The sequence below is a fragment of the Nilaparvata lugens genome, chromosome X, assembly GCF_014356525.2.
Source record: "Nilaparvata lugens isolate BPH chromosome X, ASM1435652v1, whole genome shotgun sequence".
Lineage (NCBI taxonomy): Eukaryota > Metazoa > Arthropoda > Insecta > Hemiptera > Delphacidae > Nilaparvata > Nilaparvata lugens.
In genome coordinates, this window is record NC_052518.1 from 28,220,209 (window position 1) to 28,237,702 (window position 17,494).

General features: G+C 32.7%; 1 long non-coding RNA gene across 1 annotated transcript; it reads right to left on the reverse strand.

Moving 5' to 3' along the window:
- Positions 1–6,683: 6,683 nt before the first annotated feature.
- On the reverse strand, positions 6,684–16,925 carry LOC120354941. Its single transcript, XR_005573321.1, has 3 exons — positions 16,481–16,925; positions 14,886–14,980; positions 6,684–7,872 (listed from the first exon to the last, which is right to left on the reverse strand). It is a non-coding gene; the product is annotated as an uncharacterized LOC120354941 (long non-coding RNA).
- Positions 16,926–17,494: the final 569 nt, after the last annotated feature.

Here is a 17,494-nt window from a genome sequence, read left to right on the forward strand (position 1 = left end):
TAAATGAAATGAATATAGTAGTATGTAAAATAAAATGTAAATAGTAGCAGACTGATTACTATATAAATAACCAGTTTTTTCAATGTGTTGCGTTATTCATTCAAAATGTTACTCGTAAATGTGGATCTTCTAGAGCTAGATTAACACTAATTCCACTTCTGTATTGAATTGCAACTAGCATTTCGCTTCTGGATAATCAGTGTGATTTTGACTTATTGAAAATATTGTTCTCAATAAATATCCTAATTTAGTATGGTTGATAATTTATGTTTCTTCCGATGATAAAATTAGTTCCTTATGTGTAATGTGAACGTTGTGTGTTGTTGTAAGATACAGAATGGCCCAAAAAGGATGGTCGGTTTTTAAATTACTATAACTTGAATAATTTCCAACATACATTTAGTTTTCTATATTTCTGTGTTTGTTCAATTGTCAAATTTCAGAAAACGTCATAATTAACATACGTGATACTGTAAAGGAAGAGCGGCAAACAAAGGCCAAAAGATAATCACGCCACCTAATGGAACGTCGACGACTTTGAAGCAGTTTTGTTAATTATGACGTTTTCTGAAATTAGACAATTGAACAAGCTCATAATATATAGAAATAAGATGTATGTTGGAAATTATTCTAGTTATAGTCACTTAAAAGCCGACCATTCTTTTTGGGTCATTCAGTAATAACCTAAATCTCTTGAATTGTATAACCTACAAGTTGATAAAATCTAATATTGGGGCACTCTGTTTGTTGAAATAGTGTAATGGTGATCTTTTTTAACAATTTGATTATTTTGCCTCTAAAATAAGTGTTTTTGTTTAGAATTATATCGTAAAATTGTAATTGAGTCTATTTTTTACTATTTATGAATTAAACAGCATTATTATTATAATTATTGAATTCATGTCATTTTTTCCGTTTTCTCACTTTAAGTACTCTATTGTTATTATTTAAATCTACTTTTGGCATCTACTAGACCTGGTAGCGGCTACTGAAAATCGGTTTATTATCCCTGTGAGGAGGGATTCGGACGGGACGTTGCTAACTATATCCTGCCAAGAGGTGGAATCATATTTTTTTAATGGGTCACAATTTATCAACTTCGTTAATTCACTCATACATACAGCTGAATGGAATGAACGGACTGGAATAATTGGAGTGATTTGAAAATATAAAATATTAGGGCCAGTTTCTGAGCTCGGGATTTAGCTAAGTTCTAGAATTTAAACAACTGGAGTCAGAAAATTGGCTTTCCGAAACGGGGCGTCGTCGTAGTCCACGTTTAAATTAAATTTTGAAAAACTATAAAATTGAACACAAAATAAAATAAAGAGAAAATAGTGTAAAGTTTCAGCTACCTATTTTGAATTATTTAGAAATGTATCATTTCGTCAAGGCAATAAACGTCTCCAATAATTATAGAAATGAGAAAATGAAGATTAGCATAAAAACTACGAATACGCCCTTTTTCGGAAAGCCAATTTTCTGGCTCCAGCTGTTTAAAGTCTAGAACTTAGCTAAATCCCGAGCTCGAAAATGAGCCCTTGAATTTACTTGACGAACAAGTGGAAATGTGGCAGCACATCCACCAGATACGGCACTCTTATTTTAAGGGACGTGAGTTTTTTTGTCTTATTTACAATTGCATAGATATAACTGTGATTAATTATTTTGAATTTGAAGTTGCAATGGGCATTGAGATTTTATTCAATAATTTTATAGAAGATGTCGATATAAAAAACTAAAATATAATTTTTTAAACAATAAATAAAGAGCGCAAATGATTTATACGTTATTAAGAATTAAAAATTTTTATGATAGTCTGTTTTCCTATTTTTTGTGGAAGTTTTTTACTGAACGTGTTCCTCGAAAGAGCGGGTACAGTATGTGAAATAATGATGATGTGGATATGGAAAGGATATAATATATCAATATTTTTGATGGATATGATATAATATTATTCCAAGGTGGGGTTCGATTATTAAGCAGAGCCAGTTCAAGTGCGGTCATTGGTTTAAAGGAGTACGGTAGCAGCCTTGAATCTTTCATCGTTTTGAGCGATAAGATACAATATATTGTATAATAACTGCATTCTATATTGTAGGCCCATACAGGTAGGCTATATAATTATGTGCATAATATTTTTTTAAATAGAAATCTAAAAAAGCATAGTTAATTATTTGATACTTGACACAAGAAAGTACCGGAGCTATGCTCCGGGAGGGTATGGAATGCCTCCCATGTGGAAGGGAGTATACTGTAGTCTTCCCCCGGGAAATTTTTTTCTTTATTTAATAAAATTGGCCAATTTGTATCAATTTTGATTACTATTCAAACGAAATTTTTCCTGTGTCAGGTTTAAATAAAAATCATCAGCATTAGGTCAATAGTATTTTATATCATGATGACGATTCATTTTCATGTTTCAGTTTTAGTTGAAAGACAGCAAACATAACATATACAGGATTAGAATAGGATTTAAATTCTCTTAAATGTATTAACTGGGATGAAATTAAACTGCTGAATATATGCCTAGGTAGAGGTAGGTACTAATATTGTTCAGCTCTGTTGTGCACCAGTTTAAATCTAGCACTGCTTGGCAGTAATATTCATGAAAAAAATCCTCATAATATTACTGAAAACGGAATGAAATAAAAATTCTCATTGCAAGTAAGTAGTTACCTATATAGCTTTCAAAATGTTTCATCAATTTACCGACTACTGACATGAATCGACTATTTTTCTTTGCCATTTTCAATTAATTAAGTTACTGTAATTGAAAAATTAATCAATATTATAATCAAACATTTCAATAAATTACTTAAGAATTTTCATTGATTCTATCAATTTTGATGGCCATATAAGGAGAAGTGAATATATACGGTAACTTTGTTTCCATATTGCAATTATTATTTTTAAAATGTAATGTTATTTATTTACTTGCTTAGATCTTTCTAATTTTCAATTCAACAATATGCTGGATAAATAAGGAAGGATATTATTTATCTAGGAATTAGTCACCATCATTCAATTTTATTTGATGAAGTAGGCTAAGTTTTGTAGCTTGATGAAAAATAATAATCGAACCTGGCATTTGAAAAATCTCAATAATTATCAAAAGATAAATTTTGTCAGTCAAATCATATTTTTTGTTCATTTCAGCATGGTCGTAACAGCATACTTTATTGCTTGATTTTTCAAATGACAGGTTCGATTATTATTTTTCATCAAGCTACAAAACTTAGCCTATTTCATCAAATAAAATTGAATGATGGTGGCTAATTCCTAGATGAATAATAATATCCTTCCTTATTTATCCAGCATATTGTTGAATTGAAAATTAGAAAGATCTAAGCAAGTCTAAGCAGCTTATCACCAAATAAAATTGAATGATGGTGGCTAATTCCTAGATAAATAATATCCTTCCTTATTTATCCAGAATATTGTTGAATTGAAAATTAGAAAGATCTAAGCAAGTAGATAAATAACATTACATTTTAAAAATAATAATTGCAATATGGAAACAAAGTTACCGTATATATTCACTTCTCCTTATATGGCCATAAAAATTGATAGAATGAATGAAAATTCTTTAGTAATTTATTGAAATGTTTGATTATAATAATGATTAATTTTCCAATAAAATTACAGTAACTTAATTAATTGAAAATGGCAAAGAAAAATAGTCGATTCATGTCCTGGTAAATTGATGAAACTTTTTGAAAGCTATATAGGTAACTTACTTGCAATGAGAATTTTTATTTCATTCCGTTTTCAGTAATATTATGAGGATTTTTTTTCATTAATATTACTGCCAAGCAGGGCTAGATTCAAACCGGTACACAACAGAGCGGAACACTATTAGTACCTACCTAGGCATATATTCAGCAGTTTAATTTTATCCCAATTAAATACATTTAAGAGAATTTAAATCCTATTCTAAACCTGTATATGCTATGTTTGCTGTCTTTCAACTAAAACTGAAACATGAAAATGAATCGTCATCATGATATAAAATACTATTGACCTAATGCTGATGATTTTTATTTGAACGATGGAGCATAGCTCCGGTACTTTCTTGTGTCAAGTATCAAATAATTAACTATGCTTTTTTAGATTTCTATTTTAAAAAAAATATTATGCACATAATTATACAGCCTACCTGTAAGGGCCTACAATATAGAATGCAGTTATTATATAAGATATTATATCTTATCGCTCAAAACGATGAAAGATTCACGGCTGCTACCGTACTCCTTTAAACCAGTGACCGCACTTGAACTGGCTCTGCTTAATAATCGAACCCCACCTTGGAATAATATTATATCATATCCATCAAAAATATTGATAATTATATTATATCCTTTCCATGTCCACATCATCATTTCACATACTGTACCCGCTCTTTCGAGGAACATGTTCAGTAAAAAACTTCCACAAAAAATTGGAAAAACAGACTATCATAAAAATTGTTAATTCTTAATAACATATAAATCATTTGCGCTCTTTATTTATTGTTTATAAAATTATATTTTAGTTTTTTAAATCGACATCTTCTTTACTTATTGAATAAAATCTCAATGCCCATTGCAACTTCAAATTCAAAATAATTAGTCACAGTTATATCTATGCAATATGCAAGTGTAAATAAGACAAAAAAACTCACGTCCCTTAAAATAAGAGTGCCGTCTCTGGTGGATGTGCTGCCACATTTCCACTTGTTCGTCAAGTAAATTTAAGGGCTCATTTCCGAGCTCGGGATTTAGCTAAGTTCTAGACTTTAAACAGCTGGAGCCAGAAAATTGGCTTTCCGAAAAAGGGCGTATTCGTAGTTTTTATGGTAATCTTCATTTTCTCATTTCTATAATTATTGGAGACGTTTATTGCCTTGACGAAATGATACATTTCTAAATAATTCAAAATAGATAGCTGAAACTTTACACTATTTTCTCTTTATTTTATTTTGTGTTAGGCTAAATTTTATAGTTTTTCAAAATTTAATTTAAATGTGGACTACGACGACGCCCCGTTTAGGAAAGCCAATTTTCTGACTCCAGTTGTTTAAATTCTAGAACTTAGCTAAATCCCAAGCTCAGAAACTGGCCCTATATTTTATACTTTCAAATCACTCCAATAATTATTCCAGTCCGTTCATTCCATTCAGCTGTATGTATGAGTGAATTATCGAAGTTGATAAATTGTGACCCATTAAAAAAATATGATTCCACCTCTTGGCAGGATATAATTAGCAACGTCCCGTCCGAATCCCTCCTCACAGGGATAATAAACCGATTTTCAGTAGCCGCTACCAGGTCTAGTAGACGCCAAAAGTGGATTTAAATAATAACAATAGAGTACTTAAAGTGAGAAAACGGAAAAATTACATGAATTCAATAATTATAATAATAGTTCTGTTTAATTCATAAATAGTAAAAATAGACTCAATTACAATTTTACGATATAATTCTAAACAAAAACACTCATTTTAGAGGCAAAATAATCAAATTGTTAAAAAAGATCACCATTACACTACTTCAACAAACAGAGTGCCCAAATATTAGATTTTATTAACTTGTAGGTTATACAATTCAAGAGATTTAGGTTATTACAGAATGACCCAAAAAGAATGGTCGGCTTTTAAGGGTCTATAACTTGAATAATTCCCAACATACATTTTATTTCTATATATTATGAGCTTGTTCAATTGTCTAATTTCAGAAAACGTCATAATTAACAGAATTGCTTCAAAGTCGTCAACGTTCCATTAGGTGGCGTGATTATCTTTTGGCCTTTGTTTGCTGCTCTTTCTTTACAGTATCACGTATGTTAATTATGACGTTTTCTGAAATTTGACAATTGAACAAACACAGAAATATAGAAAACTAAATGTATGTTGGAAATTATTCAAGTTATAGTTATTTAAAAACCGACCGTCCTTTTTGGGTCATTCTGTATCTTACAACACAAAACATTCAAGTAAAAACACAACGTTCACATTACACATATAAGGAACTAATTTTATCATCGGAAGAAACATAAATTATCAGCCATACTAAATTGGGATATTTATTGGGAACAATATTTTCAATAAGTCAAAATCACACTGATTATCCAGAAGCGAAATGTATTGCAATTGTATTGCAAATGTATTGCAATTCAATACAGAAGTAGAATTAGTGTTAATCTAGCTCTAGAAGATCCACATTTACGAGTGACATTTTGAATGAATAACGAAACACATTGAAAAAACTGGTTATTTATCTAGTAATCAGTCTGCTAGTATTTACATTTTATTTTACATACTACTATATTCATTTCATTTACATTCATGACAGACTGGCACACTGTCAAACGAGAGAAGGAGTTCATTTCAAGCATCTTTTAAAATGAAATGTTAGTAGCAGACAGATTACTAAATAAATAACCATTTTTTTCAATGTGTTTCGTTATTCATTCAAAAAAGTGTTGATTTAAGTTTCATTACTTTACCTATCATTTCTTTACAAACTAAAACTTCAATCAGCCGCCATTTTTGGTAGAAGTATCATAGAACATTTTTATTGATGCCATCTTTCTAGTTTTAAAAAAGCATTTAAAATGATGTAGCACACAATGGGTGTTAACAATATTAGAGTTACAACCCCTAAGTCACCCCCTTCCTTATGAGGGGTTGAAATTCAGTTGTACGTCAAAAGGTAGAGTATTCGTCCAATAACTTATCCTGAAAGTTACAGTATTATAACTACAACAGTCTCCAACTTATTGAAGGGTTCCCATACATTATGACTTACTCTGTATAAATACATTTTCAACTCAACTAACTTAACTATATGATATGTGTAGAATAATAGTTTCTTCGTGTAGACACCTCTCCAGCCGCTTCCAGTAGAATGTAATTATCAATTTGAAAAACAACTTCCTCACTTTACCAAAAGCGGCCCAGAGAGCCTTGTTTGTCAGCTATCTTGTTAACAATAAGTTAATACAAAAGTGGTAAGTCTTTTTTCCTATTACATGATTATTAATTTCATTTATTGACTGATGGAAATATCAGTATGGATCGCTAACGATTTTTCATCACTGTATAAAAAAAAATTTATTAGAATAAATTTATGTTTAAGTAACTTGAAAGTAAAGCAACTAGGAGACATAATTATAGGGCCGGCTTCCGAGCTCGAGATTTAGCTTAGTTCTAGACTTTAAACAGCTGGAGTCAGAAAATTGGCTTTCCGAAATGGAGCGTAGTCATGGTTTTTAAGATATTTATTTTCTCATTTCTAAAATGTTGGTAACGTTTTTTGACTAAATGAAGCATTCATAAATAATTAAAATAGCTGAAACTTTACACAATTTACTCGTTATTTTATTTTGTGTTCAACTTTCTAGTTTTTCGAAGTTTAATTTAAACGTGGACTATGACGAGGCCCCGTTTCAGAAAGCCAGTTTTCTGACTCCAGCTGTTTAAAGTCTAGAACTTAGCTAAATCCCGAGCTCGGAAACCGTCCCTTGAAATATTTTTATGGTAAACTTCATTCACATTGATCTGGCAAAAACCCATGCACAATTCTGGGTGATTCACAACCGGACAAAGATAATTCAAGAAACATAAATTCGGGATGACCGTCACCTTTTCAAGTAAGCACTTCAATCTCAAGGGTTTACTATAAAATGAGGATTATTGACATATCGGATATGTTATCAATTGACTTATTATAGCATGGTGATCCAAGTCTGAGCAGAAGTAATCTATGATGGAGCCTGGTTTATGATGATGGTGATGGAAATTGGATTAAGAGATGACATCACTAGATGGTGATGTTCTAGGTTGTGTGGTATAATAGCAAGTTCCGTTGAAGCGGCGACAAACCAGTTCAACTGAAACAGGAGAAAAATCAAGTAGAAACAACAGCAGAATACCAAGGAATAATAAGCTTTTAATGAAATTTGTTATTACTTCATTACAAGGCATATAAGTGATGGAATTATTAAATATTGAATATGAAATATTAATATATGAAATTTCTTGTAACCGGTGGAGGGTTTTATAAGCCTCTACAACTCACACCGTACATAAAATTATGTAGCCGAGAATCTCTCTATACGATGACTTAGTTAATTTTCCAAAATATGAAATATATAAAAATACATGTGGTTCGATAGACATTATACTACTGCTGCGCGAGGTATATCGAGGGGATGTTTCTTCTCTTCAATAATATTTGCTGAAATTATACTGCTATGAAATATCTTTTGAATCCTTGATTGGTTTGGGAGCTTATAGTGGGTTCGTTCATTCAAATGCACAGATTATTATCATTATTCAGTTGTCACCTAGTTTAGCAACTAGCATCTAGCAACTACGAGCCAGGAACTACAATGGAAAATATTAATAAGATTTAACTTCAGGCTTATTAAACTAATCAAAACTAATAAATAAAATCATGTCACATTTCAAATTTTCAAACAAAACAAAGTTATTCAGCAATCAATTCAGGTCAAGAAGGCATATTCGATTTTTAATTTCAATACTTGGGTACTTGCTAACTTTCTGCAACTACTGTAGGTTTGGGCCTCGGTCATTCTATGAATTTTGAGCTATATAAGAAAACAACAAAAGTTTGGCACTAACCATTTTAACAATATTCAAACTTGGACTCTTCAGAAACACTCACATACAATTTAAGAAAACTCACTATATTTGAACTCACAGGCACAAATAATTTCCTGATTCTTCTTCTACTAACTCTACTAACTCTACTAACTCTATAAAATTTGATTTCCTATTTATATAGATAAAAATTACTGATAACTGAAATTTGTCCCTCTGAATGGGAAATTGACCCATTCAGAGGACCGAGGCTCGAGGTTTTTCTGGTTATGTCTCAATTCGGACTGTGGCCTTTTCACTGAAAATTATTCCCCTTCCACTAGCATTGAGCATAACTTTCAGTGGAAAAGCCAAAGCTGCAAAAAAAATCAACGTTTGTACAATTCCCAAATACAGAAGCTTTTTCGACATGAAATTGAAATTGTATTTGAAAAATGTTCGAAAATTGCTTAAATTTCGACAACTAAGCAACACGTTAGCAAATTCAATAAAAACATGGTCAATTCTCACACTAAAAGCTCAAGGTTCAACACAAGGTAAAAATTAAAGTTCATTCAGTTCAATAACCTGCAAAAGAATATGAGATACACAGAAAAACAACTACAATAAACTCCACTCAATATCACACTATTACATTTTTCAACAATATAAGACAATTAAAACTTACGAAACTACAATATGAGATATCCAAAAACTGTATAAAGATTTCCCTTTTGACACTGCCAACTGAATGAAATTTTGTAAGTTGTGATTACAGTAGGAAAGAAATTCTTGTTAGGATGTAGTAAGCTTAATGAGCTCACCCATCATCTTTCGTTTATCATCACTGCTCATATATTTTCTATGATATGCACAACCATTCTATAGTGAGGTTCACGTTATAATGGCAGTGGATAAAGATAGTAAAACAACTTTGCCGATCCTCTGTCTTGTCAATGCCTTCTATAGACGGTAGCTAATACAGGTTTATTGATATAATAATATTAACTGTCAATTCTTGTTTAAAATATTCTATTTTATTTTATTAAGCACGAAATTATATTTTCCAATGATTTCATACTGAATTTTAATGATGAAGATGAAATATTTTGTAAATTTATTATTAATTCAACATTGTTAAAAGACGATCTGGCAACAAGCAAAGCGAGAAAAAGATAGCGCTATCTGTTTTGTTGAATGATAGACAAGGATAGCAATACCATTGCTAATCAAACACTGTCATTAAAACGTGGACCTCACTATAGGAAGTTGAGTGGTAGCTGAAGAGAATGAATTATTATTGTTTGTAAGCAGGATTATACCAGGGTCATCTTTTTCAACCTCCGATCTCATATCATAAGACACAGACGAAAGATAGGGGGGCAACTTTCACAGAGCTCAACAGTTTAATATCATTCCCACCAAACACCCTGTGATCGATGCGGCCGGATCGTCAATTTTTGTTGAGTTATAGAACCACAAACATGGCCGCCTAACTTGAGTCTGCTGCTAAGTGCTAGTTACGTAGCGTTATTAGTTTTTGCAAGCAAAATGCAAAAGTTCAGCATAATTAATCTAAAAAATATTTTCATAATGTGTGGTTACCGGAAATCATATGCATTTATTTTGAGTACCAAGTACTAAATGAAGTAACGTGAGTAATCAAAGTATCGTTTGTATTGAATACAGTAAGTAGTGAGGGATAATGGCTGCATCAAGTAGACGCTTAATACCAACATAGCAATATCACTGAAGAGAGAAAGAAACCGAGAATTAACGGGCCGTTCATAAGATTCAGAGCCAAGCCATATGAGACGTTTTTCAGACGAGTCGACAGGGCAGGAAGCTCTCAGATTGACTGATTGGGTAGGCGTTCGGAAATCAGCTGATAATTAGCCAATCGGTGCTCATTCCAAAAGTGTGCTCATTCCATTGTCCTAAAAAAGCACATTTAATGGGCGGAGCTGGCCCCACCCACTCAACCGAATGCTTTCGAAATGATGCCAAAAATGTGCTCTTAGAATATTCACTTTAAAAAAAATGTGCTCATTCCCTTGTCCTAAAAAAAGCCCCTGAAAAGGGACCAGCTTCAAGCCAGCCTCACCCACTCAAGCGAATGATTTGAGAGTGGTACCAAAAAAATGTGCTCTCAGAATATGCACTTTGAAAAAAATGTGCTGATCACCCTCACTGTGAAACCGAGTTTAATAATGACGAGGGGGGTGGTGGTGAACAGTCTGAGCTTAATATCATGGCTACTAGTGAAGCAAATCTTAAGAACAAGGTATCAAATGAATGTGCTCATTATGCATTTTCAGAATATGAAGTTTTTAAAAAATGTGCTCATCTCCATTAAATTGAAATTTGACGAATTTTTAAAGTTGTTTGGCGGGGGGCGTCGTGGTGAACATTCTAATCCTTATATCATGGCTTCTCATTAATTACTGATGTAATTAATGAGTTCTATGAAGCTTTACCTATAAAGCTTTACCTTTTTCTATAAAGCTTTACCACATTGTTGGAGAGTATATTTGTTGAACCTTCTAAATAAGGTTTTCAATAGTCAAATAATACCACATGAGTGGTGCAAGATACTAATGTTGTACTACACAAAAAAGGAGATCCCAATGAGCCTAGCAACTATAGAATTATTACCCAAATTATTACAATTGTGAAAATTCTTACAACAATAGTTGAGATCCGTTTGTCGTTGTAGGCGGAAAATAGCGGTGCTCTTCCAGAAGGACAAAGTGAGTTTAGAAAAGATCGAGGCTGCATTGATAACATCTTCGTCTTACACTCAATACTATTTCAAAATGTAGAATTCCGACATAAGACTATCTATGCATTATTTGTGGATTATGAAGCCGCATTCGATGGAGTACCTCATTATGATCTGTGGTACAAGTTGGGAAGGGTGGAAGTGAGTGGTAAGATTATAAGATTTCTTAGTCAGCTTTACAGACAGGCAGAGCTGGTTCATATGAATGTATCTATCCCAGTAGATAGAGGCGTTTTACAGGGGGATTCTATCAGTCCACTTCTCTTCTCTTTGTATATTTCAGACATAGAACATTACTTTAGAGAGAAAGGTTTATCTGGCATACCTATAGATGATTCCACTGATATTCTAATTCTCTTGTACGCGGATGACATTGTCATCCTTGCAGACAGTCCTTCCGACATGAGAAACAAAATAAAATGCTAGGAGGATTACTGTGAAAGTCTGAAATTGAGGGTCAACATTTCCAAGACCAAGATAATTCCATTTCATAAAGGAAGGTTGAGAAAAAACAGACCCTTCTATTATAAGGGCGATGAAATAGAGGTCTGCAATAGATATAAATACTTGGGTTTGGAGTTTAGCTCTTCAGGTCGTTTCAATGTACACTGCTCATCTATAATATCCAAATCCAAAGGTGTCAGCGAAGTAATGCTACAGGTTTTGAGAAACGCTCGTTCGGATTCATGGGATAGCAAAATAAAACTGTTTGAAGCAGTAGTCCTTCCGACAGCGGTGTATGGGGCGGAAGTATGGGGCTTGGCATGTGCTGAGCAAGTAGAGAAAGTTCAACTCTGGTTTTTCAAAAGACTATTGTTTTCAAGCTCACATACACCGAGCTGGGTATTACGTTTGGAGATAGGAAGAGTAAAAATAGTTAATTTGATCATCTTCAACATTTTAACATGGTTGATAAAAATATTAAACATGCCAGAAGACAGGTACCCAAAGATTTGCCTTAGAAAACTTATAATTTTGTCAGGAAGTCATTTCTATCAAAACAGAAATAGTCTCAACTGGGTGAATTTGGTAAAGAATCAATTAGATTTCGCCTTTTTCAATACTGATTTGAACCAACAAGGAAATTTGGTAGCATCACTTAGTAGGATGAAATGGGATATTGTAAGTAAGTCAAGTAAGTATGGGATATTCTAAATATAAGTATATCAGAATTTTCAAAGTTAATCATTATTTTACAGTTTTAAGTAATTAGTGAGTGTTATTTTTAATTCAATTTGGTTTGTAAACAATCTAAATTGGAACTTTTCTGTTTTCAAATGTTTGGACTGGAAATTGGACCTGAATTCAAGTGTATGGAACATAACCTACTTTTTGGACTATTTATAGTGTATGAATCAAAATTCGGGGAAGAAACAGTTTTGGGCTGTGCATATTAATCCTTCCCCAATCATTTAAAGAATTGTGTCTTGTTTATCAATAAATAAATAACGTGCGAAGCTCGGTGCCCTGATATTGAGTTATAATAGCTGCAATATTAGGACAATAGTGAACTCCTCATTATTTCTAGTGTATCAAGATCTTGATCAAAAAATTTCAAGTCGACTAAGATACAATTAGCCATAGTAGATAATAAAAATCTGTTGTGAGTTTGAGATTTCCAAATTTTGTAGGTTCCAACTTTATGAAATTTAAATAGAAAATGAATACCTAACGTAAGTCAATGAGTAGATAGAATTTTTTTTAAACTTATAAAATTTGAAACAGAAACTGAGTAATCTCAATGTAACTGGAAGAGCTCTCCAATGGTTGGAGGACTACCTCTCAAACAGAACTCAATATGTCGAGTTAGACCATCACAAAGAAAACAGCATTTATCCAGTATAAATCCTCACCCAGAGCAGTAAATAGAGGTGTGCCCCAAGGGTCTATACTCGGACCTCTCTTATTCCTTATATATATAAACGACCTCCCATATGAAATAGATAGCAGAAACAAGTGCATACTGTTTGCGGATGATACTAATATACTTGTACCACATAAAAATCAGGAGCCAAATGTAACAGTCGAAGCACTGAAAGAAGACACTCAAAAATGCATTAGACTGGACCTCACTATAAATAAACAGAAAACAGTACACATAAAATTCCAACCTACAAACAATAGCCTGGAAGTTTCCCCAAATAGCCAAACCTCACATACAAGATTCTTAGTAATCATCATCGACCAGAACCTAACATGGCAGCCCCACATTGAACAACTAAGTAAGAAGTTATCGTCTGCAATCTATGTAATTCGACGCCTGACAAGTATAACAGGTGAAAAGACAGCACTAACTGCATATCATGCCCTGTTCGCTTCACACATGAGATATGGCATAGTGGCCTGGGGCTCAGCATCACAAATACATCTCAACAAAATACTAATACTACAAAAGAGAGCACTTAGAACTATTCTTGGAATGAACATAACAGAGCACTGTAGACCACTCTTCAAAAAATACAAACTACTCACCGTGATCTCTCTGTACATCCTGGAGGCAACGATTAGCTAAACCACAACAGCGGGGCGACAAGCATGGATACAGAACAAGGAATTCCAAAAACATAGGTACCTTCCACAACACCGACTGAAAAAATATAAAAGCTCACCAGCCTATGCGGGAGCCTACTTCTATAACCTGCTACCAGCTACCTTGAAGGCCCTGGAAGACGAAAGGCTCTTCTCTGCTGCATTGAAGCATTATCTGACAGCCAGGCCGTACTATGCGCTGTCAGAGTACATCCGGGACCACACCTATCAGCATCTGGCAAGACGTGCGGCTGACAACATTCACTGACCTCCTCAAGCATGAGGAAATACTGACAATTCCCCGGTCACCGACTGTGGCGAAGACTGAACAAGTAACAAGTAAGTAAGGATCTGACACGAACAATTATTTCGATCAACTGCAATTTAAGATGGTGGCTAAAATGGCGAAAATGTTTTAAAAAACAGGGTTTTTCGCATTTCGCGATCAAGTTTATACTAAAAATAGTCATCGATAAGCTCTATCAACTGTCACAAGTCCCATATCTGTAGCAATTTCAGGAGCTCCGCCCCATCTATGCTAAGTTTGGTTTTAGATTCCCAATTATCAGGCTTCAGATAAAATTTCAAATGGAAAAGATTGAGAATAAAAATCTCTACAATTAATGTTCAGTAATATTTTCACCTAAAATTGAAAATAAGCTTGAAATCGAGAAAATGTGATTATTCAATTGCAAACTGTTGATTCTAATAAATCATTCACTATGAAGAGATAGCAGACCTCGTGTGTCTCCAGCGTTATTGTCCTGTCCCCAGCTGGCTCAGATCTTTGGATAGTAGACTTGAGATGCGCGTGAACACTAGCGTCATGTGATCAATAATTTTCATAATAGCAAAGAAAAGTTGTATGAGTGCGCCACACCAGATTTTTACATTTGTTATAGCCTACACTGAATCTTATAATATTCAACATGACATTTGCAGCTTGCATTATAATGGTGATGTTCAATGAAAAACAAATTGGACCTTTACCTTCGATCTTGTTATGGGTGAATGTAGCATCTGCTCTAGATGCAACGCCAACTCTTTCACGATGGAACTTAGCTGGAATATTCTTGCACTCCATTCTATAAAGAAGAATAATTCAAGTTTAGAAGTTGTTAATCAATTGGTTTCTACAATTGCTCACTAAAGGCGCAAACCCTTAGCGACAGCTCTAGCCGCGCAGAGGAAAAAAGTTGTTGGGAATAGCACTTTGAGAAGTAAATTGAAATAAAATAATTTTATAGCTTCTGACACTCAAGTTAGTTAGGTTTGGTATGGGTTGTGTAGGTTTAAAATCCATACAGTACCGTACTGATCAATGTTTATCACAAAAGTCAATGTATATTATTTTACTCCCATAGGTTGCAGTGTATGAGCTTTTCTAGAAATGACTTGAGTTTTAAATTAGTATGAACAAACCAGATGATTTTTTGATGATCTTTCCAAGCGATCAATTGATTACTGTAGATTCATACATTTGGAAAAAGGTGTACCATATTTTATTGCCATTTGGAAAGATATTCATCTGAAGAAGAACTACCTATTTAAATCATAAAGATTTATTGACAGACACCCACATAGTGCACTTTCTCAGAAATTTCAAGCAATAGAAATATAATAATTGTGCAGGATATAGACCTAGTTTACTAAAGCACAGTTCCAAGTAGAATGTAGTTTATGTTACTCTTCATGCTCAAGTTACTCGTGTGAAAATTGTAATAATATTTGTTGTATGAAGTGCGACTTGACTTGAATTTCATATCAATTGTTTGTTTTATTCTGATTTGTATATTCAGATTGATCATTAATTTAGTGTATAAATTGAAATGGACATACCTTACCTACATAATATTTGGACAATTAGACAAAATTAGGAAATTGAAGAAGTTTTAGGCAATAGATGCTAGAGCACAAGATTTCTTTTTCTAGCCACGCCAATTATTTAACTACAAATTATTTATTAATTTTCATGTAAAACGGTTGTTGGCTAATTGGTGAATAAAATTTGATTAGATTTGAAAAATTAGCCTGTTTTTTCTTTACCGACTATTGTATTGTTTGCTCTATCCAATAAATAAATAAGAGTTTTAAATAGATTAGCATCCTTGCACTCCAATTCTAACCTACAAATTTGACTAACCTTTCATTTACTTCAAATGGTTTTTGTATATTATTATAAAAAATTACATCAATTCTATTCTTTACTTTTACTTCTCTATTGGAATATTTTGTCTTAGTGAATAAAAGTTACATTTTATGGCCAACATTGGAGTCTTTCACCAAATTTCTATAAGTAAATTCAATAGGTACCCAACTGAAAGCTTCAGTTGAAAATTGTAATCCTTGCTGTCCAAATTCTACAAAATTTAATTGCTGGCACAATTTAAATAGGCCTAATTGAATCATGCAACATAAAAATTGAGCTTATCAGATAAACTTTAGCTTTACTGTATTTGTATTATAAACTAGCCTACCTTTAAAAAATACATTTAAGAAAGAATAAGTGTAAAAATAAATACATCAAATCTCAACAGACTGCATAAACATTCCATTATAGAGAATTAAAAGAAAACTAGCTTTACCTTCAAGAACAGCTCTAGACTGGCTATTACAGCAATTATTGCAAGAGGATAATTCTATATTCACTTTTTAATATTTTAGATAAGAAACTCAATTATCACTTATTAGAAAAACACTCAACAGTATAATACTAAATAAAATTACATTTTCATCACATAATAAGGTCCTAACTAAACATAAGACTGGAAGGTGAAGGTCTGTAGTGCTTGTAGTTGTAGGCTAATATTCATTCAAAACTTCCATACCATTAATAATTTGGAAATTGGAAATGGAACAGATACTACATTCTGTAACAGAGTATTGGAACAGTTTATTATCCTCCTTGGAACAGTTAACAGTATGATCGAGATGGCAATGACAAAATCATATAAAAATATAACGGTTAATATTTTGACGGTTGAATAAATTTATTTGAGTGGACAAAATAAATTGAAGTTGAATGATTGATTATGCTAAGGATTTTGATATGAAATTTTTTCAAATGTGACACCAAAGTTCACCTTCGAATCTCGCTACAATTAGGCGTGCTCATTGGTTTCCAATATCTATTCTGAATCTCAAAAAAGAAAATTTCTACAATAATTCCAGATGTTTTGATGACCCAATCAAAGCACTTAACACTGTTCTACAAAATTGACAGTCTTCTTTAACGAAATTAGCCATAAATGGAATCAAATACTGAATTGCTGCCCATTTTAAACTAACTCTGCTCATACACATGACAAAACAAGATTCTCCAAAAGATTAGCTTCAAGATTTACCTTCAAGGAATACAAGTTCAAAGTTTGAATAAATCTCTCTATGGATAGCCTAGCTATCTAAAACATAATATAATATCATATTGAAGATTACAATTTTAATCACCAACTCTGATTGATAACATAAAACAAACACAAGATGATTTGATAGCCACAGTAAGATAATATGTGAGCTATACTTTTTTGTAGGAACCCTGTAGAGAAGCTATTTTCACTTAAATTATGCAGTTCTAAATTTGTTAATCATGATACAAATTT